General features: G+C 40.5%; 1 protein-coding gene across 2 annotated transcripts in view; it reads left to right on the forward strand.

The window, feature by feature from the left end:
- The first annotated feature begins 3,846 nt into the window (after positions 1 to 3,846).
- LOC126181322 (protein PTHB1) overlaps positions 3,847 to 25,141 on the forward strand; it is a 120,893-nt gene continuing 99,598 nt past the window's right edge. The window contains exons 1-2 of one of the 2 annotated variants that reach the window (XM_049924763.1): positions 3,847 to 4,097; positions 9,284 to 9,420. The gene's annotated coding sequence lies outside the window, so the exon portion shown is untranslated. Of the gene's footprint in view, positions 4,098 to 9,283; positions 9,431 to 25,141 lie in introns of both variants that reach the window. The other variant, XM_049924762.1, reaches the window with a different exon arrangement.

A 25,141-nucleotide genomic window follows, 5' to 3' on the forward strand; every position in this document is an offset into this window, starting at 1 on the left:
ACACAGATTAGCAAGAACAGGAAATTCACACAAAGTAAACCCACTCAAAATGTTTAATAAACTGCCAATTCATGTTCAGTCCAAGGATATATTTTTTTAAAAATTAAGTAGTACAGCTGGCTGTCAGATCATCCATTCTATGACATTAAAGAATTCTTTAAGATGCCTGGGGAGGATATTAGCATTTAAAAGTTGTCTGTAGTTAAACATATTATTGTGTGCTGTGGTTAATCGTATGTAATTACATAGTGTATACAATAAACAATACGATAGTATATTATATTACATTATAGTAAAGCTTATTGTATTAACTTTTAGAAGCTATCCTGATGTAATTTGGTACACTGCCATGCTTGAAATGTATTCTATAATGTACAGGGCTATTACAAATGATTGTAGTGATTTCATAAATTCACTGTAGCTCCAATCATTGACATATGGTCACGACACACTACAGATACGTAGAAAAACTCATAAAGTTTTGTTCAGCTGAAACCGCGCTGCAGGTTTCTGCCGTCAGAGCGCTCGAGAGCGCAGTGAGACAAAATGGCGACAGGAGCCGAGAAAGCTTATGTCGTGCTTGAAATGCACTCACATCAGTCAGTCATAACAGTGCAACAACACTTCAGGACGAAGTTCAAGAAAGATCCACCAACTGCTAACTCCATTCGGCGATGGTATGCACAGTTTAAAGCTTCTGGATGCCTCTGTAAGGGGAAATCAACGGGTCGGCCTGCAGTGAGCGAAGAAACGGTTGAATGCATGTGGGCAAGTTTCACGCATAGCCCGCGGAAAATTGGCTCATGCCACAACTGGAGACCGACAGCGCCGACTTCATCTTTCAACAGGATGGTGCTCCACCGCACTTCCATCATGATGTTCGGCATTTCTTAAACAGGAGATTGGAAAACCGATGGATCGGTCGTGGTGGAGATCATGATCAGCAATTCATGTCATGGCCTCCACGCTCTCCCGACTTAACCCCATGCGATTTCTTTCTGTGGGGTTATGTGAAAGATTCAGTGTTTAAACCTCCTCTACCTAGAAACATGCCAGAACTGCAAGCTCGCATCAACGATGCTTTAGAACTCATTGATGGGGACATGCTGCGCCGAGTGTGGGAGGAACTTGATTATCGGCTTGATGTCGGCCGAATCACTAAAGGGGCACATATCGAACATTTGTGAATGCCTAAAAAAACTTTTTGAGTTTTTGTATGTGTGTGCAAAGCATTTTGAAAATATCTCAAATAATAAAGTTATTGTAGAGCTGTGAAATCGCTTCAATCATTTGTAATAACCCTGTACTGACACTTGTTTATTTTATTATTCTCTATGTACTAGTACATCCTGTATGACGAAGCCAATATCGTTGTAAAATGATCTATGGTGAATAAAATTATCAATTCTTGATTGCTATTTCTGTGGCTTCTGCGATTTCTACGACTCTTGCTACTTCTGCAGTTTCTATGACTCCTGCGATTTCTGCGCATCCTGTGATTTATCACCGAATGAAAAAGTTAGACTTGTCCACACAGAAAACTGCATCTCAACAAAAGTGTCATTAGTAAGTATGTGTTACATTTGTTCCTCCGTTGGCTTTAATTTTGTATTAAAGAAACAATTGTGAAAAAATTAATAGTGTAATTAATATATAAGAAGTTGTACAGTACCGTAATAGTTCGTGTTTAGAAAGTGAATTCTAATGTATTGTTATGTTCACAGGTACCCAAACTATGTTTGTCACTCAGTATAGCGATAATTCAATATATCAATGTCAACATATCTGGAGAAATTGCCTCTGCATCTTTAGACTGTCTTTGTCAGACGAGAGGTTAGTTTCTAAGTGTTTCGATGTATTTAATTACTTAAGTAGTGTTGCATAAACTTGTTTCCCTTTTGTGATTTTTATAGAGATTTTTTTAGTTTAACTGAAGTTTTGTGTTGTAACATAAGCAATTAAGGAATTTATAAATAAATATTTATAATGAAAGTAAAGTAAATTAATTTTCATGGATAAAATTGAGTGGTATCCATTTGGACCCCACAACACCATTTATGATTCTAAGAAGTCACCACTCCGTTTGAGGGTTGAGTGAGATCGTTCTTGCAAATGTGAAACGTCCCCCATTGAGTGGCTTTCATTACAGGAAATATTAGCAATACTACTCTGCCAGTTACATTGCTTGTAATTAGTAATAGCAAAAAATGTTTAATAATCCTCGTGATTTTGCAGACGCAGTTCCGACTCTGAAAACTGGTTGCTGTATTCAACTATCCACATCAAGGCTCTTGAGAGAGAATCGTGAAGATTCAAGACAACTCTTAGAGGATTTGCATTTTAAAAGTGCCATAATTATGAAATAAGTAGGCCGAATGAGTGATTAAACTGTGTTGAATTGAAGTTATTATGCGATTTTAAAGGAATGATAGTCGGCGGTGGTGGCCGAGCGGTTCTAGGTGCTTCAGTCCAGAACCGCGCGACTGCTACGGTCGCAGGTTCGAATCCTGCCTCGGGCATGGATGTGTGTGATGTCCTTAGGTTAGTTAGGTTTAAGTAGTTCTAAGTTCTAGGGGACTGATGATCTCCGATGTTAATTCCCATAGTGCTCAGAGCCATTTGAACCATTTTTTTTTAAAGGAATGGTAAATGTTAAATACAGTGAGTGAATAATGAAAATCTCGTTTCCCTCGTGTTAAGCCGTTCTATACCCGTAAATTTTCCGCCATTTAATTACTGGCAAACAGTTGTTGGGGAGTGACATGCCCCCCACTCCCTCTTTTCCCCGTAATCTGGTTGTGGCGACGCTGATCTGTAACACAGCACAAGGTTTAGAGTATGCGTTTTTAGGCTGTTGATATCAAAGTGGGAAGTACGGATCTACCATTTAAATCAGGACTAGTTAAAGTGCAGCACTTGAAAGTAACACCGGAAAAGCTTACTTGTGTAGGTGACCGTAGTGTCGGCAAAAGGTTCTTGTGTGTGCAGTTGGCATGTAGAACACTAGGTGTAAAATTTTTCTTCTTGAACGGTGTCGGAACAAAAGTGAGGCGTTCATATGACTCAATAATATTGTTTTCGTTTCATTACACTTATACATATGTCTGAATTCTGCTGTGTTAACATTGCAGACCTGTAGGCATGAGGAGTATTAACCACAACTGTCATTTTGGAAGCAGAATCAAACACATTTTTATAGGTTAATTGTCTCTAAATGATATTTTCAGGAGAAAAAATTCAGTTATGCTTCTTATTGATATAATACATTCAGAGTCACAGCCATGTTTAGCCAACCAAAATTGGTGCTGAATGTGCACGTTGTCATTTAATATGCACATAGTACATCGATCTCGTCAGGGTCGAGGTTCTTATAACGAAGTACAAACGTCGGTCAACAGATGGCACTAGGCAATGAATGTTAATTGCGCTTTTTAGTCGCAACTTGCGACGTCTAGTTGCGGTTTGTCACAGAAATGGCAGTTGGACTCGATAGTGAATCGCAGAGAAAGAGCGTAGTACGAACTTTGGCCAACGGATGGCACAGTTAACTGCGCTTTTTAGTTGCTATTGCGACTTTTAGTCGTGACTTGTCACTGAAATTGCAGTTGGACTCGATAGCGTATCGCAGACATAGAGCGTAGTACGAAATTCGGCCAACAGATGACACACGGCGTTGAATGTGAAAGATGTGAAATGCTACTTGCGACTGCTAATTGTAACTGAAATCGCAGTTAGATTCTGTAAAGTTGTTATTGTGATATCTGTGACTTTTCAATCACTGTGATTTCTAACATGCCTATTTCCTGCCTACCCCTAGCGCTGATGTTTGCGCAAACAGATGTAGCTTATGGACGGGAATGTATAGATACTTCGAAGTTCCAATTGTCGCCAGAAATTAATAAAAAAATCGTTTTCCACTGAAACCCCAACTGAAAAGTAGTAATTTGTTGGAGCAATGTATGTACAGTAAACGTATTTCGTTTATGAACTTGCTACAGCAATGCAATGTAAAGCTGTTGTGTTGTGTTATATTGGCAGCAGTGTAACGCATACCAGGCCACGAATGGAAAAGGGATGTTTTGGATGAGAGGTTGAAGGTACTAAAATGAAATTATTTTGGGGGAAATGTCATAAATAAATATATTTTCAACATTTTAGTAAATGTCCGCGCCTGACAAGATAAAGAGTTATAACGGTATATAAGATATAAAAGAACGAAAGTAAATAATCGCCGATCTAATTTCAGTTTTTGCACACTTAGGCTACTTGAAAGAATATATCAAATAAAATCTAAAATATTGTCATGCTTTGTACTAATTGGATTGTACAGGACCAAGTCAGTATGCAACTGTCATACACGGAATCCATTTACTAGAAAGTGGATTATAAAACTATCTTTAGTTTTGGGCAGCGTGACTTACATTGCATAGCCTAGTAATAATTGGAAATGGTTTCTGGACCAATTCGTTCACGGTTCCAAAGATTTTAAATTCATTGACAACGAGACTTTATGTCTCCAGATGTGGTAGATAATAATTTGATTTCACCCTCTGTCATGTAATTATTACAATATGTTGCCATGCCATTTCTTGTTTTGCTGTTAGTATCCTGAACATTCCCTCTGGCATCCTTTAACAATAAATTATTATTTCTGTTGTAAATTCTTTTTTGTGGTGTGATTGTGTGGCATTTGCCCTGGCACGTGCATTCTATTTCTTGTAGGAATAGCAATTTGTTCAGAGTTCTGCCCTTTGGAAGGAAAGAGAATTTGTTCAGACAAGGTGGCAACTTGCTCAAAACCCAGGCTAAGAGGGACCCAGCTTGTATCACCTTATGTAATCCTCACAAATTGAAAAGCAGACAACAATAATCTCACAGGAGTAAATTCAACAAAGCACTCAGCCCAACCGGCTCAGATTTCTTTCAAATTTGGTGCTTTTAGTGATCCAAATAAGAGATATAAAACTACCAATTTGTGGAGTTATATGACAATTGTGAAGGAAGTTCCAGGTCAATGAAACTTATATAATTGAAAAGCAGATGAGTAAAACTTTATATTGACATGCAACATGGTGGGTTTCAAACTATTTTCGCATACAAGATCATTGACCTTAACCTTGATCTTGAATATGTGAAATGCCCCTTCTTCAATTTTTTTGAAAAACAAAAAGTTGTATTGCTCCATAATGTTACTATAAACATGGTAAATATCAAGATGGCACCCTACTGGCCTCATGCCCAAAATTTATTTCATCTATGTCACTACACTAACAAAATATAGTAAGCAGCCACATACCTGTTCCATTCCCCTCCCCTTCCTCCCAATATTCTGTCCAGTTGGTGAACATTTCTTGCAGTGAACAGCTAGTCACAGAGACTTTTCGTCAGCCAAACATCATTAGCTTGTTTCATGGATATACGCAATCTGCAGTGTACAGTTGCTGTAGTATTTAGTAGCAGTTTGTGTATATATAAATCTAAATAGTATTTTTACAATCCATGTAAAGGAGAAAGTGACACAAGAATACAGAAGAATTTGAGGAATGCTTGGGAGTGGATAGTAAAAAATGTCCAAATGTATTGCTAGGTGGAAAAATTTGCAGCAAATGTAGCAAGCAATATCACAAAACCTGCCAATCCCAGCAGGTCTTGCCTTAGCTGTGCTAGGTACTTCCATGGAAAATTTAAGTGGAGATGAAATAGTAACAGATCTGGCACTTGACTCTTTAAATACTATCCCTCAGTCTTTAAGTGAATCTCCTGTGAAGAGGAGGCAGCTTCACAGTGAGATAAAGTACCCAAAGCAAGTACTGAAAAGGTTGCCTCTGTGTTGGAGCATACTTATACAGTACAACAAGGAAAAAAGGAGTATGAAAGAAGTGGAGAAAGAGAAATCATAGCTCAGCTGAAAGGCAAGTTTCACAAGTCGGACTGTATGTATGACAAAATACAAATTTTGATACTATTTCCAAAGAGCTAGAGTGTAAGGAAAACCATGAAAGAATTTTCTGCTTCAGATTAGACAGTCCGAAGAGTAAAATGGTTAGTAGCAAACCATGGTATACTAGTAACACCAAATGCAAAGTCAGGTAAGACATTGTATGAGAGAACTGTTCAGCATGTAAGTGGTTTTCACTATGATCATAATGTGATCTGTGTGATGTTAGGAAGAAAAAACTGTCTCTGTGAAAGAAATGGAATTAGAGTACATACGCAGAAGCAGCTAGTGTTGCATAATCTTAACAAAATATGCATATTTCAGAGATACATACCCAGAAGTAAATATTGGATTCTCAACAGTTACAGAGTTGTGATCACTGTGCTGTATTCTTGCCAATGCCAGTGAGACCCATTCTGTTTGTAGGCTTCACACCAGAATTTAATATAATGGTTGAAGGATGGAAATTGAAAGAACTAACAAAGTATGAAGAACACAAATTACCATTGTACATGCATTGTGTAGTATTTGTTACATGCAGTCCTGTACCTCCAATATGTTTCTTAGGCACATGTCCTTATTGTCCGAGGGTGACAAGACAGACTGATCATCTTTTTGAGCTGTTTGCTACAAACTGCATTGACAAAATTACATGCAAGCTTGGTTAACAACAAATAGGGTAGTTCTAGAGACTAGCAAAATCAGTAGATGATTTCATTGAGGTGTTTCCATCAAGTTTATGACAGCTCCTGCTACACTTTATTTATCACCTATCAGCAGTCACAGTTTTTTAAAATCACTAAAGAAGAACATAGAGTAAGTGAATATCTTATTGTTTGTGATTTTGCAAAGAATTGCTCCTTCACCATTCATGATGGAGTACAGGGATTTCATTGGAATAGTTCACGCATTACAATTCACCCGTATGTTGCTTACTACAGAGACACAAACGCTAATGAAGTACGCCATGTGTCTTATGTGGAAATATCTGTCTGCCTTCAGCATGATACAGTTTGTGTGTATTCTTTCCAGCACAATTTCATCAATTTCTGAAAATGTAACTTTCCAACTCCAGAGCACATTTATTACTTTTTGGGTGGATGTGCTGCTCAGTTAAAAAAGCTCAGTAATCTGTCATACCATCAGGGATATTTTGATGTTTCAGCACATTGGTATTTTTTTGCCACAGCACGCAGTAAAGAACCTTGTAATGGGGATGTAGGGACGGTAAAGAGATTAGCCACACTTGCCAGTCCAAACGACCTCATGAGAACGATATTTTGACATCACAACAGTAGTTTCAGTGGTGCAAAGGAAATGTTCCTTCGTATGTGTTCCACCATACATCGGCTTCCCATATGATGAAGAAGTTGCCAAGGTGAAGCAACATTTCAAGAATACAAGGATGATTCCAATTACCCATAAGCTTCATTGTGTAATATGTATTAACAAAGGTATTGTAAAAACAAAGACTATTCTGCTTCCTTAGTAAACAGAGAAGAGTCAGTGATTGCTATGGTCAATTAAATGTTGTTAACAGACATACATGGATTTGTTGCCTGTATGTATGACAGTCATTGGTGGGTTACACATGTGTTGAAAATTTCTGAAGCAACAGATGAAGTATAGGCCAGTTCCTTGCACCCACATGGACCATCTCCATCATTTGCGTTTTCTGCCAAAACTAACACTTGTGTTGTTAGAAAATGTGATGTGCTCACAATACTGGATCCAGTGTCACAACTGGAAGGACATACAGTCTCCCTGCACCATATCTGGTGAACATTAACAATTTTATTGGAGAATTGTGAGATGAGATTTTACCACATTTTATTACCTTTCATTCAAGCTACACTGTAAGTGGTTTGTAAAACCACTAAATAATATAAACCGTGCTTTTTTACAACATGACGTATGAATTGCTGTTTTTAATAATTTGTGTTTCATATTCATTTGTTACCTTCTGCATTTTGATAGTGTACTGATGATGATAAAATAAATTTTTGGGCATGATACCTTTAATGTGCCACCTTGATAATTACCACGTTTATAGTAACATATTGAAGCCATACAACACTTTTTTTTTTCTTCAAAATCATTAAAGATGGGTTGTTCTGAGATATTCAGGATCAAAGGTGAAGGTCAATGACCTTGAATGTGAAACTTCTTAGAAACTCATCATGTTGCATATCAATGTAAAGCATTACTCAATAGCTTTTCAGTAATACAATTTCCGTTGCTGTATCTCGATTAGTACCAGAATTAAAGTAATTTATGCTGAGACAGACATACATAAATTTCGCACAATTTCCAAAATTTGCACCCCTTTAACTTTCTTCACAATTGTTGTACACCTCTGCAAATTGTTGGTTTTCCACCTCTTATCTGGCTCACTGAATGCACCAAATTTGAAAGAAATCTGAGATGGTCAGGTTGAAAATGTGACTTTCCTTTAATAGGATTGAAGCTCGCTTACATGAACTCGTAATTAAGAAAAACTTTTCATCTAAGAAAGCTGGTACAGACATTCTGATTTGGGTCTTCTCTCATGTTTCCTCATAATTCTAGGCAAATGCTGAGACAGTGTTTTCTGATACGCTATGACTGACATTTTTGCTTTCCCTTGACTGTTATTAAGATTTTGTCAAATGAAGCTATATCTTGTTTATTGTTATTTTAGTTTGTCAGTTTACAGTTCAATATTTTATTATTTCAAATGTTTTTGTTGTGGGTGTATTATGATGTGATATGGTTCACTGTGTGTCTCGCAGAGCACAAATGAAATAAAAATTAAATAAAACTACATCATTTAGCTATTGCCAAAGTTATGTTGATGGGTGATTGTGCTGTGTATACATTATTTCAATAAATGAAACTATGATGTAATTATGTAATTCTTTAGACTTTACCAGTGATTTGTTGACATCTTGAGATGTTGGCTACCCTGCCGAATATCAGCATTGTTCATCAGGTGGCCATCTGATGAATCATGTTGTCAGAATATCGTGTATGAATGATACTGATATCCAGCAGAGTACCCGACATCTCAAGATATCAGTAAAACTATACATCGATCTTGCCAAAAGCTGAGAAGTGACTCTGGGTCCTCAGAAAAGTATCCTGTCCTCTGTGATCCAATCTGGATGCTCAATAGATAATGATGAACATAATAGTGATGAACATTGATGACTGATTTTTATTTTCTTTATGTGGTTGTTTATACGTCATTGAAGGTTCAAATATGCTTCATGGCACAGAGCATGGTTTAACTTGTTCATTCATTACAGGACTCCTAAAGTTGCTCTTCACCTTATGATTTTACATGATGTTTTGTCTTTGTTCCAGGTGCTGCATTCTACTTTCACTGTGTTTTGAGAAAGTCAAATAAATGACTCTTGGGAGAAGAAAAGATGCCAAACCCGAGGACAAAATCATACTTTTAAAAATGAAAATAATGTGACAGTTTTGTGCACATACAACAGGTGTAAATCTGTGAATAATGACAATTATTATAGAAAGACTTTTGCACCAGCACAGATGCACACTTTGAAAGTTGCACATTCGTGTTAACTGCACTGTAAAGAATATGAAGTGACACATATTGTTTCTTTGCTAAATTAGATACACAGATTTTGAAGTTGTTTGTAGTGTAAGGTTTGACACAAAAAATAATACCAGAGATTTCAAACCACAAATTAAGATTGGATAAGAAATGTCAGAAATGAATGAATGCCATTGTGTTAACTGCTGGACAGTGATAGCAGATATACAGAAAAAGATAGTGACTCTTGAGCTTACACTAGTGACATTTTCTCTTTCAATGGGAAAAGATAAGATGACAGTTGTGTAAAGAAAACAAAAAATAGGCAGTTTGTATAAAGAACCTAGTGTCACTCGAAAGCCCAGGATTGACATATATTAAGTGCAATGTGGAAGACTGATGAAACAATAGCTACTAACAGGCGAGAGGGAAAATCCAGAGTACTGACAATAAGTTCCAAGCAGTTAATTCATTAAGGATGAGAACTAAAACCTGGAATCATAGTAGCAGGGCTTTGAAAAGGAGGGGAGAAGGGGGGGGGTGATAAGGGGCAGGTATGAAATAATAAAGGAGATTTGGAATTCTGATTGCATACTGAAAAATTGAAGGGGTAACAAAGTAAGGGCAATTGAAGATAGACTGATGATAAAAACTATGGGAACAAGTATGTGTTGGAGTACCAGTTATTTTATATAGCATTCAGAGTAGAAGGAATGTGATGGGGAAAAGGAATGGATTCATCTTGAATGAGCAACAGAAGTGGCTTTTAGAGCCACCTACATTACATTCCAGAGCACATTCAACAGCAGGATATCTAACATTGACTGTGTAAACATTTTGTCTGTGGATTTTCACTTATATTTGGAACTGGATTTTATCATTTTATCACTACTGAAATATAGGATTTTATCACTACTGAAATATATAATGAAACATGCTGGACATAAGACAAACTTGACTATTCTTGCCATAATCATAATGATAAAATTGAAAAAAAAGTAGTTAACCTTTTTTCTGTGGTCGCCCTCTTGAGTAGATTAGTGTCTAAATGTGTGCTCAGTTATGTGATAACCATCAGCATTTTTTGAGATGATGGTGCCCCAGTGACCATACTGTGCTGTTTCAGATTGTTATGTTCTGCTCCATCACAAGAGTGATTTATGTACATTTTTCCCAAATAATCATCTCAGCACTGTACTTTATGAATATATAGGTTGACCAGAAAATGTGTGAAACACTTGTAGGGCTGTTGCAGGGGAGATTGTGCTGAGATGTAAATGTTAAGAAAAAAGTTGATATGTTGTGCCATTTCCAAGTTATTTAGCATGAAGTTAGCCAATCAGGTCATTGTGTGCTCAAATTGGAGTTTCAGCTAACCAAACTAAGCACTCATTGGGCAACACAACCACCCCTATCCCCTCAGCAGACCACTTGAATGTGAACATGTGTCTTCCCAATTGGCTAATTTCAATACTAAATAACTTGTACACAGCATACCTGCTCTGCAACATCCCTACAAGTGTTTCGGGCATTTTCTGATCACCCTGTATATTCATGCCCCCCGTCTTTATCAATTTCAAGGAGAAGTTTCTGTCTTGAAGGAATATTTTCATGGGTTTATTGTCTGCCATTTTTAGTTTATGGTTAATACATTGCCAGGGCCAATTTAAGGCCCAAGCAACACAAGCTGATATTTGTGGTGCCAAATTGAGAGGGGTATGAAAGGCACCTCAACTATAAGATTTCCATACAGGACATATCACAATTAGTAGTGGCCGCTTGTGGCACAAAGATGAGCACCAGAGTCGTCCAAGTGTAGGATATGTATAAAATGCGTATCACAATTAGTAGCAAAAACTGACACAGGTGAAAGTGTAAGAGGGAAAAAAAGGGGGAGGGGTGAGGAGTGCCAAATGATAAGTTGCTTATGTGGAAAAATGTTCTCAAACTGCCCCTGTGCATTGCTTATCTTAAAAAATATGTACTCACATAACTAACTATCATTTCTTTTCACTAAAATGACCAGAAACTCATTAGTGAAAGTCCAATAGATAACCAGAACCCTGTTGGCATTCATTCATAAATTTCTTTAGTGTTTTAGAAACATTTGGGACCATTGAACTTTGCAGTGTTTACAAAGATCCACAAAAGTAAGTTACAGACAGTTGCAGCCAAACTATGCGAAACATGCCTGGAGCCAAATGAAGACATTTAGAAACTAAGTGTCCCCAGAATGAGCCACGTTGCCAGTACAAACATTTAAAGAGATCGGTTAGAAATGTGTAGTCCTACATGCAACAGATGAACTGTAAAAACTGTGCTAGCAATGATGATGACTGTACGCGAAGGTACTCCTCCAGCAGGCAAAGTGAATTACTCATACAATCCTGAAACTGTGCAACAGTGAAAAGGTTGATGGTCTGCAGGTACTTTTGCAGAAGATTACCAAACTTGCTGCTGGAAGGTATTGCACTACTTTATGATTTACAAGATCACGAATGTGCAGTGAGAGGCAGAGAGTAGTCAGTTACCAGTCACACATTCCATGGAATGAAGTAATCCTGGATACAAAAATTGTACTAATAGATGACATAGGCAACTGCATTATTATATTAAATTCAAAAATATTATGGAAACCAGAAAGAGTTATCAGCTGTGCCTAAGTTGTGCAATAACTAGAAAAAAGGATTAACCTTCCAGAAACTTTGCTATCTTCAGGAAAATTGAAATACAGCAGTCTCTGCTTTAAAAATGTAAGTCTTCTTTTATGGAAACATGGCAGTATTGTGGAATAGTGGTAAAAGGTGTGACATGCATATTGATAAAATATGGAGTGACATGCACTCCTACAACAGTTGTTGCCAGAGTGATGGTGGTAGTGAGTGTTCACGTGTATTTATGTTGGCCAACACATCAGATGAGTTCATAATACTTACTGGAGGGTTAATGGATTATATGATACTAAATCTAATTCCATGTGCCATGAGGAGATGAAAAGAAAAAAAGGTTTTAAGTGGCCTCTATTGAAGCTGGTAAAAGGATCACTGGAACACAGTGAGGACATGACAGACTAAAATGGTAAATAAAGGAGCCTCATCCAATTCATATAAATATGAGATTCAGCCAACTTAACCAAAAATACGATTAAACCATAGCTGTTAGTTTTAGTGGAATGAAATTGGCTGTAAGCTGTATTTCAGTTCAATGAAATTCTGGAAACAAAAAGTGCCTTTTTATGATTGCTTCCACACCACTGTTATCTACATTCAATAAACTTGATATGGTGATAGATGTTAAATGGAGCTTGGTGGAAAAACAATTAAAAAAGCAAACATGCCATGAAGGTAATGACACCAGAAACCATTAAGAAAGTTACTGATCATTACTGGAAGGCAGTCATTGTCCCCATATAGGAAACTGTGAATGTGTACGTGAAGAGGAATCCATTGATGAAAATTTCTACAAAAGACATAAGAATCAAAGTGGAATTTGCAGATAGAGAAGAAAATTTTGATAAACAGGAACTGTTGTGCTAACAATGTAGGACATACAATCCTAGGTGCTGAAAGAAACTAGTTCTTCAGATGTAAAAATGGAAGGAGTAAATGTAAGGCCTCACTGTACAGTTGATGCTCTGAGTTGTCAACAGGCCTGTAAAAGAGACTAGGGTCATTTCTAACTTTTGGACGAATACTTCTTCAAAGCTGACAGAATATACCAGCACACCTACATTCTCCTGGCTGACTGTATTGTGCTGACAGTGCAGCTCAGATGTGGCTTTTGGCTGTGTGGGGCAGAGTGGACAAGGGGAGAAATATGGCAGGGAATAAGTGGAAGGGTTCGAGAAGGGTAGCTGACAGCTGGGAGGGAGAGGAATGTGACATTGGTGAGCTCATTCTGTCTGTAGACACTTGCACAGGTCACAGTGAAGTGAAGGTGTGTTGGAAGGGAAGATGGAACAGAGGAAGAGGGAGACAAAAGTGAAGAAGATGTGAGAGAAGTTTGAATGAAATTAGTGTCATGGGGCAGGGGTGGAGGTGAGTGAGGGGCAGAGGCTAGTGGAGACTGAGGCCAGAGAGGTTGCAAGATCAAGGGAACTGTGAGTGCAGTTCCCATGTATGTTACTCAGGGAAGCCTTTGTTAGGATGAAGGATCCAAGTGGTATTGGTTGTGAAGCAGCCATTGAAATCACAGATGTTGTGCTCAGCAGCATGTGTTGCCATTGTGCAGTACATTCTGCTCTTGGGTATAATTTTGAGGTGGCCATTCATTCATTCATGCTGCAGTTATATCCACCTCTCTGCTGTTCTGTATCCCCCTCCCAATCCAATCCTCCAAATCCTTGTGTGTGGCACACAACTCCCCCCACCAGCAATCATAATGAGCTCACTGTTGCCACATTCCTATTCCTTACAACTGCTGCCTCTCCTTCCCCCATTTCAGCCTCTATTTCCCAATCTTTTCCCCTACTCCCTCCCACTTTTCTCCTCTTGCTCATTCCACCCAGCACAACAGCTCGCACCAGTTGTGCTTCTGTCTGAAGACATAATTACGGAAGTTCTGCATACTAGTCTGTCCGGTAAGGGCATCTTCATCTCTGCATAATTTCTACAACCTACATCCAAATGGATCAAAGTACCATACATTAATCCCTTCATTACAAAACTGATGATATTTTTTATGCCTCCTGATGATATTTTTTTATGCCTCCTGATGTCCTATCAATGTATCCCTATCAATGTATCCCTTCAGTTCAGTACCTCCTCATAGTTATCCAGTCTTCCCATCAAATTTTCAGTATCCATCAATAGCACTACATTTAAGAAGCTGCTATTCTCTTCTTGCCAGTACTGTTAATCATCCACATTTCACGTCCTAACACTTAAATTTATGTGTAATGTTAACAACTTCTTGTTTTCCAAACTGCTATTCTTGCTGCTGCCAATCTGCATTTTATATCCTCTCTACTTCGGCCCTCGTCAGTTTTTTTGCTGCCAAACAGTGAAACTCACCTACTACTATTAGTGTTCCATTTCCTAATCTAATGACCTCAACATCTCCTGATTCACTTTAACTACATTGCATTACCCTTATTTTACTTTTGTTGATGTTCGTCTTGTAACCTCTTTTCAACTGATCTTCCAAATCCGTTGTCACCTCTGGTAAAATAATGTCATCATCAAAGAGTGAATTCCCATTAACATTGTCAAAAGCTTTCTCTAAATGTACAAATACTATAAATATTGGTGTGTTTGTCTTCAGGCTTTTCCTTAAAGGAGCTTTTACCACATTTTCCATTCTTCTGTAAATAATTCATATCAATATTATGAAGCAATGACATATTAAAGTGATAGTTTTGTTATATTCACACCTGTTGACATCTGTCTTCCTTCAGATAAGAATTGTTACATTCTTGATGAAGTCTGAGATATTCACCTGTCTCATATATCTTGCGTACTAGTTGGAATAATTTTGTCATGGTATGTTTTCCTGAGTGCCTCAATAATTCTGAGGAATGTCACCTACCCCAGGTGTCTTGTTCCAGCTTAGATCTGTTAGTGCGCTATTGAATTCTGCTTGCAGTATCATACCTCCATTCTCAATTTACTTCTTCTTTTGTTTCTACAATATTGTCTTAAGTTCATTTACCTTAAGCCCCTGTATCACAAAGCCATGCAAGCCACCCACTTCAGCACGGTTTACAGTTCAGGGAGAGGAATGTAGTATTACAGAGTATTTACATTTTCAATCAATAAAGTAATTTCTTCGAAGTTTTTAGCATGTCTAAGACCTTTAGTTCCTTATACATTGTTATGACTTTATGCAGGACAATACAGTGAAAGGTTTTCATTACTGCCCTACTTCTTATTTGCACTGTATATGCAAATAGTTGCCTATCTCTCATTTTCAGTCACAACATAGCACATTTTCCATCATTGCCTCACATGTACTTTGCTTATTAAACTAAACATCATCACTGTGGTCCTGATCAGCTGACAATGTATGTAGTGCTACATTATGAAATAATGCATGTAGTGTGTGCGATGACAGAGAGTGAGAAATAAGTGAACAGTGTAGCACTAGACTTTTACATTACAGTATTCTTTGTGAAACTATTGTACACTAGGGATAAACCAAATGAGTAAGCAATGTTTCAAAAAGACTGCACTTGTATCTGGGAGGGTGGAGGTTCCAATCTCCATCTGGTCATTCTGATTTAGGTTGTCCTTGTTTTCCCTAACCAGGGTATTTTTTTGTTCTTAAATTGTATACCACAACATGTCCAATGTCCTCGTAAAAATGGTATGTGGATAAATAAAACTACTACTGTAGATACACATACATCTCCCCAAATAAAAAATATCACAAGCCACTATTATTATTGACAGTGTGTGCAGTTTAGGCTATATACACAAATTTGTATTTGTTCTCTGCACTGATTTTAATTAACAGCACTTCATTTGTCGTATCGTCGTTTGAAGCCCATTTTTGGAAGCCTTATTGTTTGTAGACCCTGGTCACCAAGTGCACAAGTTCAGTCTTGCTCTAGGCACTGATCATTCTTAGCTGGAGTATTAATTTGGTGTACACATTTGTAATCATATTTGCTCAGTAAAATATTTTTCAGCGAGGTCCTTTTTTAAAAAAGAAAGAAAATTGTAATGTAGTGACTACCGTTCTCCCTTCTTGTGCGATCATTTCACTAGATGGTGACAAAGGACAATGTTTGTGTGACTGCTTGTGCAATAACCATGTGTGAAAGTCATTGAGGCAGAGAATCTTCCATTTTGATAATTTTTTGCAACCTCCTCCCATGAAATTAAGTATATGTTGCGATTTCTGCAGGTTTAAAGTTCCTGCTGTAGATACCTTGCTTATTGTGGAGAAATCCTTCTACATAATTGTAAAAGGCATATTTTGTGAATTATTAATTAGCAATTCATTGTGGTTCGCTGTGTTAAGCTTAAAAAGTCTCTGAATGTGTTTCCTTGTTTTTCTCCTTTATAGATCCTACAGTTCATGATTCTACAAAGTGTTGCTGCATTTTTTTCACACATTGCTACTCCCTGTGCCCTCCATAAGTTTGCAGTTAGTATATAAGCTTTGAAATCTACACTGTGTTGGAAGTTATTCATGCTACTGTTTCTAGGTTTGCTGGAAAGTTTCCAGTCAATTTATTGTTTATCATTCTGAACACTTTCACGTACATTTCTATTGTGATTGTGGGATCTCTACTCTGTTTCGATATCTACAGTTAAGAACTACCTGTGTCCTTGGAGTGATATACTTGTTCATTTTAAACAAGAGAAGTGGTACCATTGGTCATATAAGATTACAAAAATTAATTTTAGTCACTGTGTGACCATTTTCAGAGCTAAAAAAGTATAAGACATAAAATCAGACATGAAGACAGACAGGAAGACCACATTACAAAACATAGGCATAAGTCACATTGGGTAGATTACAATTACGATGTATTGTAGGTACCAAATATTAAAGTCTTGAAGACTTGTGTAATAAAACACGTATTACAGCTTCAGCATGGTGTCAGTACAAGACATAGAATCTAACGAAAAAAATTTGAACTGAGCTTGCAGCTTACAATCATACTCCAGTGCAACTTTTACTTAATTTTCCTGGCCTAATCCTATTTCCAGTGGTCGCCATGTTAACTCAGGATTTGGCAACATAAGTGGTAGAGGGTGATCAGATTGCCATGCCCCCCTCCCCAATATGGATGGAATTTGTGTACCATATCTGTCTGTAACTAGTGTTATGCCATGGGAAAGTGTGTAAACGTGTTTTCTAAATGTTTGCAAATTGTGCAACTGAGGCATGACGTAAGTACTAGCCTGGTGTTCACCTAGTCTAATGTTGAAAACTGCCTAAAAACTATATCTACACTGTCTAGTACAGCAGCCCTCATCATTAAATCTGTTGGACAGGACCAACATGCCTCCCTGAATACTGGAAACAGCATTCTAGCTATCCATGCGGGTCATTGCTTCATTCTATCATTTCCTGAGACTGGTTTGATGCAGCCCTCCATGCTACTCTATCCTGTGCAAGCTTCTTCATCTTCCAGTACCTACTGCAGCCTACATCCTTCTGAATCTGCTTAGTGTATTCATCTCTTGGTCTCCCTCTACGATTTTTACCCTCCACGCTGCCCTCCAGTACTAAATTGGTGATCCCTTGATGCCTCAGAACATGTCCTACGAACTGATCCCTTCTTCTAGTCAAGTTGTGCCACAAACTTCTCTTCTCCCCAATCCTATTCAATACCTCCTCATTAGTTACGTGATCTACCCACCTTATCTTCAGCATTCTTCTGTAGCACCACATTTCGAAAGCTTCTATTCTCTTCTTGTCTAAATTATTTAGCATCCATGTTTCACTTCCATACATGGCTACACTCCATACAAAGACTTTCAGAAACAGCTTCCTGACACTTAAATCAATACTCGATGTTAACAAATTTCTCTTCAGAAACGCTTTCCTTGCCATTGCCAGTCTACATTTTATATCCTCTCTACTTCGACCATCATCAGTTATTTTGCTCCCCAAATAGCAAAACTCCTTTACTACTTTAAGTGTCTCATTTTCTAATCTAATTCCCTCAGCATCACCCGACTTAATTCGACTACATTCCATTATCCTCATTTTACTTTTGTTGATGTTCATCTTATACCCTCCTTTCAAGACACTGTCCATTCCATTCAACTGCTCTTCCACGTCCTCTGCTGTCTCTGACAGAATTACAATGCCATCGGCAAACCTCAAAGTTTTTATTTCTTCTCCATGGATTTTAATACCTACTCTGAACTTTTCTTTTGTTTCCTTTACTGCTTGCTCAATATACAGATTGAATAAGATCGGGGAGAGGCTACAACCCTGTCTCACTCCCTTCCCAACCACTGCTTCCCTTTCATGTCCCTCGATTCTTATAGCTGCCATCTAGTTTCTGTACAAATTGTAAATAGCCTTTCGCTTCCTGTATTTTACCCCTGCCACCTTCAGAATTTGAAAGAGAGTATTCCAGTCAACATTGTCAAAAGCTTTCTCTGAGTCTACAAATGCTAGAAACGTATGTTTGCCTTTCCTTAATCTTTCTTCTAAGATAAGTCATAGGGTCAGTATTGCCTCACGTGTTTCAACATTTCTACGGAATCCAAACTGATAGTCTCCGACGTCGGCTTCTACCAGTTTTTCCATTCGTCTGTAAAGAATTCGCGTTAGTATTTTGCAGCTGTGACTTATTAAACTGATAGTTTGGTAATTTTCACATCTGTCAACATCTGCTTTCTTTGGGATTGGAATTATTATATTCTTCTTGAAGTCTGGGGGAATTTCACCTGTCTCATACATCTTGCTCACCAGATGGTAGAGTTTTGTCAAGACTGGTTCTCCCATGGCTGTCAGTAGTTCGAATGGAATGTTGTCTGTGGTGTCACCGCCAGACACCACACTTGCTAGGTGGTAGCTTTTAAATCGGCCGCGGTCCGCTAGTATACGACGGACCCGCGTGTCGCCACTGTCAGTAATTGCAGACCGAGTGCCACCACAAGGCAGGTCTAAAGAGACGTACTAGCACTTGCCCCAGTTGTACAGCCGACGTTGCTAGCCATGGCTCACAGAGAATTACGCTCTCATTTGCCGAGACGATAGTTAACATAGCCTTCAGCTACAATTACTACTACCTAGCAAGGCACCGTATTCAATTGCTATAATACTTCTGTATCATCAAGAGCAATGTTCTACAAATGTGGATTAAAGTTAAGTATTCCAGAAGCTACGTACTTTTCTTTATAGCATTCATTACGTATCCTGTTTCAGACCTCACGCCAGACTACTTGAATTTAACGCGTGCATTTCGGCCTTCTCTAGCTATACAACATTGTCTACTCCCGGGGCCTTATTTCGACTTAGGTCTTTCAGTGCTCTGTCAGACTCTTCACGCAGTATCATATCTCCCATTTCATCTTCATCTACCTCCTCTTCCATTTCCATAATATTGTTCTCAAGAACATCGCCCTTGTATAGACCCTCTATATACTCCTTCCACCTTTCTGCTTTCCTTTCTTTGCTTAGAACTGGGTTTCCGTCTGAGCTCTTGATATTCATGCAAGTGGTTCTCTTTTCTCCAAAGGTTTCTTTAATTTTCCTGTAGGCAGTATCTATCTTACCCCTAGTGAGATAAACCTCTACATCCTTACATTTGTCCTCTAGCCATCCCTGCTTAGCCATTTTGTACTTCCTGTCAATCTCATTTTTGAGAGGTTTGTATTCCTTTTTGCCTGCTTCATTTACTGAATTTTTGTATTTTCTCCTGTCATCAATTAAATTCAGTATCTCTTCTGTTACCCAAGGATTTCTACTAGCCCTCATCTTTTTACCTACTTGATCCTCTGCTGCCTTCACTATTTCGTTCCTCAAAGCTACCCATTCTTCTTCTACTGTATTTCTTTCCCCCATTCCTGTCAATTGTTCCCTTATGCTCTCCCTGAAACTCTGTACAACCTCTGGTTCTTTCAGTGTATCCAGGTCCCATCTCCTTAAATTCCCACCTTTTTGCAATTTCTTCAGTTTTAGTCTACAGTTCATAACCAATAGATTGTGGTCAGTTTTGTGGCGGCGTTCGTAGCGACAAACACTTCGCTGTAGAAACGTCTTACGAAGTCACCGCCACACTTTTAATAGCGGGCCGACCGGTCCGCTGGAACAGTGAACAGAAAGATGAATACCCAAACACTCTGATTAAATAAAAGTCGGTACTTATCTTTATTAATGAAGATACAGAAACACAGTAGTGAACTCCGTGTCTACAGAAATCTGTCTTGTTCGAGTCGGAGCGGCTAGGTCAGCGTCGGCTGACGACAAACAACAACTCTGCTGCGATGAACACACAACTGACTAGCAAGTACACAAATCGGTGGCAAATATACCACTGAGCGGCGAATACAGAACTGTCCTAGTGCTTGCGACTCCAGCGCTTAAGAAGCCAGAAGCCAGCGGTGGCGCGCGCAGACTTGCGGCGATTTCCTGTATCGCTGGCACTGCTTATGCGGACGGCGTCCGGACTTTGATGCTGCCAACCTTTTGGCAGCGGGCTCGGTTGGCATTACTGGCTAGGATATCACTCCTCCCCCCCAAATCGCCGCACCGTCATTGAATAATGACGTGGCGAGCGTCGACGGCGGGGGAGGGGTCTGGCCGCAGGCGTAGCAGAAGAGACCGGGGCGGAGACTGTTGTCGGTGGCAGTCCCCGGTCCGCACCCCAGCATTGGCTGCGCGGGGCCTCGGGAAACACCGACTGAAAACCGAGGTCAGGGTGCACGCCTGTGACCACGGGCGCAGCTTCTGGTACTGGACGCGACGGGGCGTCGGGACCCACGAAGAGAGGCAGCGTCTCCTGACGCTGCGTCGACGGCTGCTGAGTGGGCGCCGGACAAGGCGCTGCGGTGTCATACTCCTTGGGGGTGCCCAAGGAAAGCGGCTGCAGGACAGGCTGCACAGCTACCGCTTGGGATGGCGGCCCGGCTGAGGGGTCGACATCCATCTGCTCCGAAGGCGGTGGCGACTGAAGAGGGACCGCAGGAGCCGGAGCGACCACCTGGGGCGCTCCCGGATGAAGCTGCGCGGGAGGCATCAACGGGACAGGCTGTCGGCGTGGTAGCGGCGACAGCTGCTGCTGCTGCCCTGGAGTCGGCAGCAAAGTCGGAAGGCGCGGCTGGAACCCGCCGCGGACCAAATCTGTGGACAAAGAATGAGCGGCAGAATCCGGGCGGCCAGCGCGGCGCAACTGGTTCTGATGCCTCCTGTGCACCCCAGTAGCACCTTGAACAGTATAAAAACCGCGACCCTGGACACGTATCACGGTGCCTCGTTCCCAACGACGGCGACCGTGATAAACTCTGAAAAAAACGGCGTCGTTGCGCTGAAAACGCGTGCGATGCTCAGAAGCGGCGGGTCGATCCGGGGGGTGCAACAACCATAGTAGGGTGCGATGACGACGGCCGTGGAGAAGCTCCGCAGGCGAAGGGCCGTCGCGTGGCGTGGTCCAGTACGACGACAGGAACGTGATGAGGGCCTGCCGACGAGAGTGCGTAGCACGAAGGCGGTCCATATGATCCTTGAATGTGCGTACAAAACGTTCCGCTGCACCATTCGATTGAGGGTGGAACGGCGGAGTAAGAACATGGCGAATGCCATTGGCAGAACAAAAACTTTCAAATTCAGCAGAGGTAAATTGTGGACCATTGTCCGACACTAAAACTTCTGGAAGACCCTCAATACAAAAAATTGAAGTCAACGCCTGTATAGTTTGTGCAGACGTTGTAGACTGCATGGGCACAACAAACGGAAAATTACTAAATGCATCTATCACAATGAGCCAACGAGAATTCCAATATGGACGAGCGAAATCAATATGGACTCGCTGCCAGGGACCGGCAGGGCGTGCCCACTCAAAATAGCTTTGAGGCGGAGCAGCTTGGTGTTCGGCACACGTCGAACAATCTGTAGACATCTGCGTAATCTGCTTATCAATGCCGATCCATGTACAATGACGGCGGGCAAGCTGCTTGGTGCGGACCACTCCCCAATGACCTTGATGCAACAAGTCGAGGACCTTGGATTGGAGCACTTGGGGAACCACTACACGAAGCTGGTCATTCTCGGTGCATAACAGCAAAACTCCTTGTGAAACAGTCAACAGATGACGTTGCGGATAATAGCGACGAACCACAGGATCCGATATGGCCTTTGCCTTGGACGGCCAACCACTTTGAACAAAACGTAATAGTAAACTCAGATGAGGATCCGTAGCTGTCTCACGTGCCACCTGACGATAATCAATCGGAAAATCCCGGAGGGATTGATGCTCATCGGTGTCAATCTGATGGCAAGAGTCTTCAGAGGAATCGAAGACATCATCTGCAGCAATCGGCAATCTAGAAAGCGCGTCAGCGTTTGCATGCTGAGCTGTAGGGCGATACAGTATCTCATACTGGTATTGTGATAACAAAAGAGCCCAACGTTGTAGTCTCTGAGCAGTCCGCTGAGGAACTGGTTTAGACGGATGAAACAGTGACGTCAGAGGTTTGTGATCTGTTACTAAATAGAATGGTCTACCATAGAGGTAGTGATGGAATTTTGTGACACCGAACACAATAGCCAACGCTTCCTTGTCCAATTGGCTATAATTACACTGAGCTTTGTTGAGCAATTTAGATGCGAACGCAATAGGACGTTCGGTGTTACCGACTCGGTGAGACAACACAGCACTGAGGCCGAAAGAAGAGGCATCACAAGCTAACACTAGAGGCTTGTTTGGGTCGTAATGGACCAGACAACGATCATTCAATAAAGCCTCTTTAAGCTGCTGAAAGGCTGATTGGCAATCAGCTGACCACACAAACGGAACATGCTGACGGTGGAGACGATGCAACGGTGCAGCAATCTGTGATGCATTAGGTATAAACCTAATATAATATGTCAATTTGCCAAGAACTGCTTGCAATTCATGCAGATTGCGAGGGGCGGGCAAATCACGAATAGCTGCTAAATGTGACTGGGAGGGATGAATGCCTTGAGCATTAATAACATGTCCCAGATACTCCATCTCCGTAAGGAAAAATGAACATTTATCGATGTTGCAACGTAGGCCTGCCTGAGACAACACTGTAAACAAACACTCCAAATTACGGAAATGTTCAGCAGGCATCCGACCAGACACAACAATATCGTCTAAATAGTTGCAACACGATGGCACATTAGCCAGAAGTTGTGACAAAAAACGCTGAATAACAGCTGGAGCTGACGCACAACCAAAAGTCAAACGCAGAAAACGGAACAACCCCAACGACGTGTTTATGACAAAATACTGTTGTGATTGCTCGTCGAGGGGCAATTGCAAATATGCTTCACGGAGATCAATTTTGGAAAAGAACCGAGCTTCCCCTAACTTATCCATCAGCTCGTCCGGTCTAGGCAAAGGAAAAGAATCAATGACAGTCTGAGGATTAACTGTCGACTTAAAATTAGCACACAAACGTAACTTGCCAGACGGTTTCTTTATAATAACTAAGGGAGAAGCCCACTGGCTCGCTGAAACGGGTTGAATAACACCGTTGTTTTGCCAACGACGAAGTTCATCTTCTACAGGTGCCCGGAGGGCGTGAGGCACTGGACGAGCACGAAAAAATCGAGGCTGAGCATTATCTTTTAACGTAATATGAGCGGCAAAGTTCGCAGCACAACCTAGTTCGTCGTTAAATATATCACTGTATTGTTTACACAAATCGGTTATGCTGTCTTGAGGAACAACAACAGAATTAATTTGCAACACATTGTCTTGGATAGACAGGCCAAACAAGTCAAAACAGTCTAATCCGAAAATGTTTACACTGTCTGTAGCGCGGAGCACTGTGAATGAAACTGTTTTTGTATTGCCATGGAATGTGGCTGGCACGCTACATACACCTAACACAGGAATTTGTTCTTCACTATAAGTAGCCAAAGAATGTTTTGCCGCTGAAAGTTTAGGGCGGCCGATAGCCGCATACGTAGCACTATTTATTAGAGTCACAGACGCACCAGTGTCTAATTGAAAATTGAGGGTCATATCCTGGATGCGTAGCTTCACAAATAGTTTATTACACTGTCTCTGGATCGGTGCAGTGGAGTCGGAAGACACAAAATCAGCACGTTTAGCGCGTGTTCGCTGCTTACGACAACTCGTGGGTTGGGCGGGTGGAACAACAACTCCCGCTTCACTTGCAGTCTGTACATTACTTTTTACAGCGTTTGAATTGTGCTTGGGTCGCATAGCAGAGGGCTGGGTGGGTGGCTTATTGCGAACAAGTTTATTACCCACACGAACCGTGGAAGAGTCTTTAAACGCGACCTTCTGGGCGGGCTGGCTTTGAATAACATGAATAGCCATGGGCTGGGCAGCACTAGAATTGTTCTTGCTTTTACGCAAACAAACAGTCTGGATGTGTCCTTTCCTTTGACAAAAGTGACAAACCGCGTTTCTTAACGGGCAACGTTCACGAGGATGAGCAAGAACACACTTAGGGCAAGACTTAACTCTATCATTTTGCACACGCGGCCGACGAATGTGTTTAACATGACGCGGCCGGCTAGTGTTTACAGTCTGACTCAGCCGGTGGGGCCGCGGGCGTGACATAACTTGCTTAGCACAGGCAATTTGAGAAATACATGGCTGATCTAACTCACACTCAGCATAGTCAAAAGTATCTTGGGCTTCAATGATGTTCATCACAGTCTCTAATGACGGGTCAGGCAACTTTAAGATAGCAGCACGAATACGAGAATCTGCAATGTTTTGAGTAATAGCGTCTCGTAACATGACATCACTGTAGGAAGCTCCACACACACAATTAGATCGGCACTGACGGGTGAGGCCCCGTAAATCTGTTAACCACTGTTTATTAGATTGATGTGGCAGTTTCTTTAATCTGAAGAACTTGAATCTGGCTGCTGCCACATGAACTCGCGACTCGAAATACTCAGCAAGCTTGTTAACAACAACGTCATAGTCTAAAGCTTCTGGCTTGGATTCCGGGAACAACTTACAAAGTAGTCGATAGACTTCCACGCCTGCAGTGGAAATTAAATAAAGCTGCCGCTCATTA

Source organism: Schistocerca cancellata, chromosome 1 (assembly GCF_023864275.1).
Source record: "Schistocerca cancellata isolate TAMUIC-IGC-003103 chromosome 1, iqSchCanc2.1, whole genome shotgun sequence".
NCBI classification, from domain to species: Eukaryota; Metazoa; Arthropoda; class Insecta; order Orthoptera; family Acrididae; genus Schistocerca; species Schistocerca cancellata.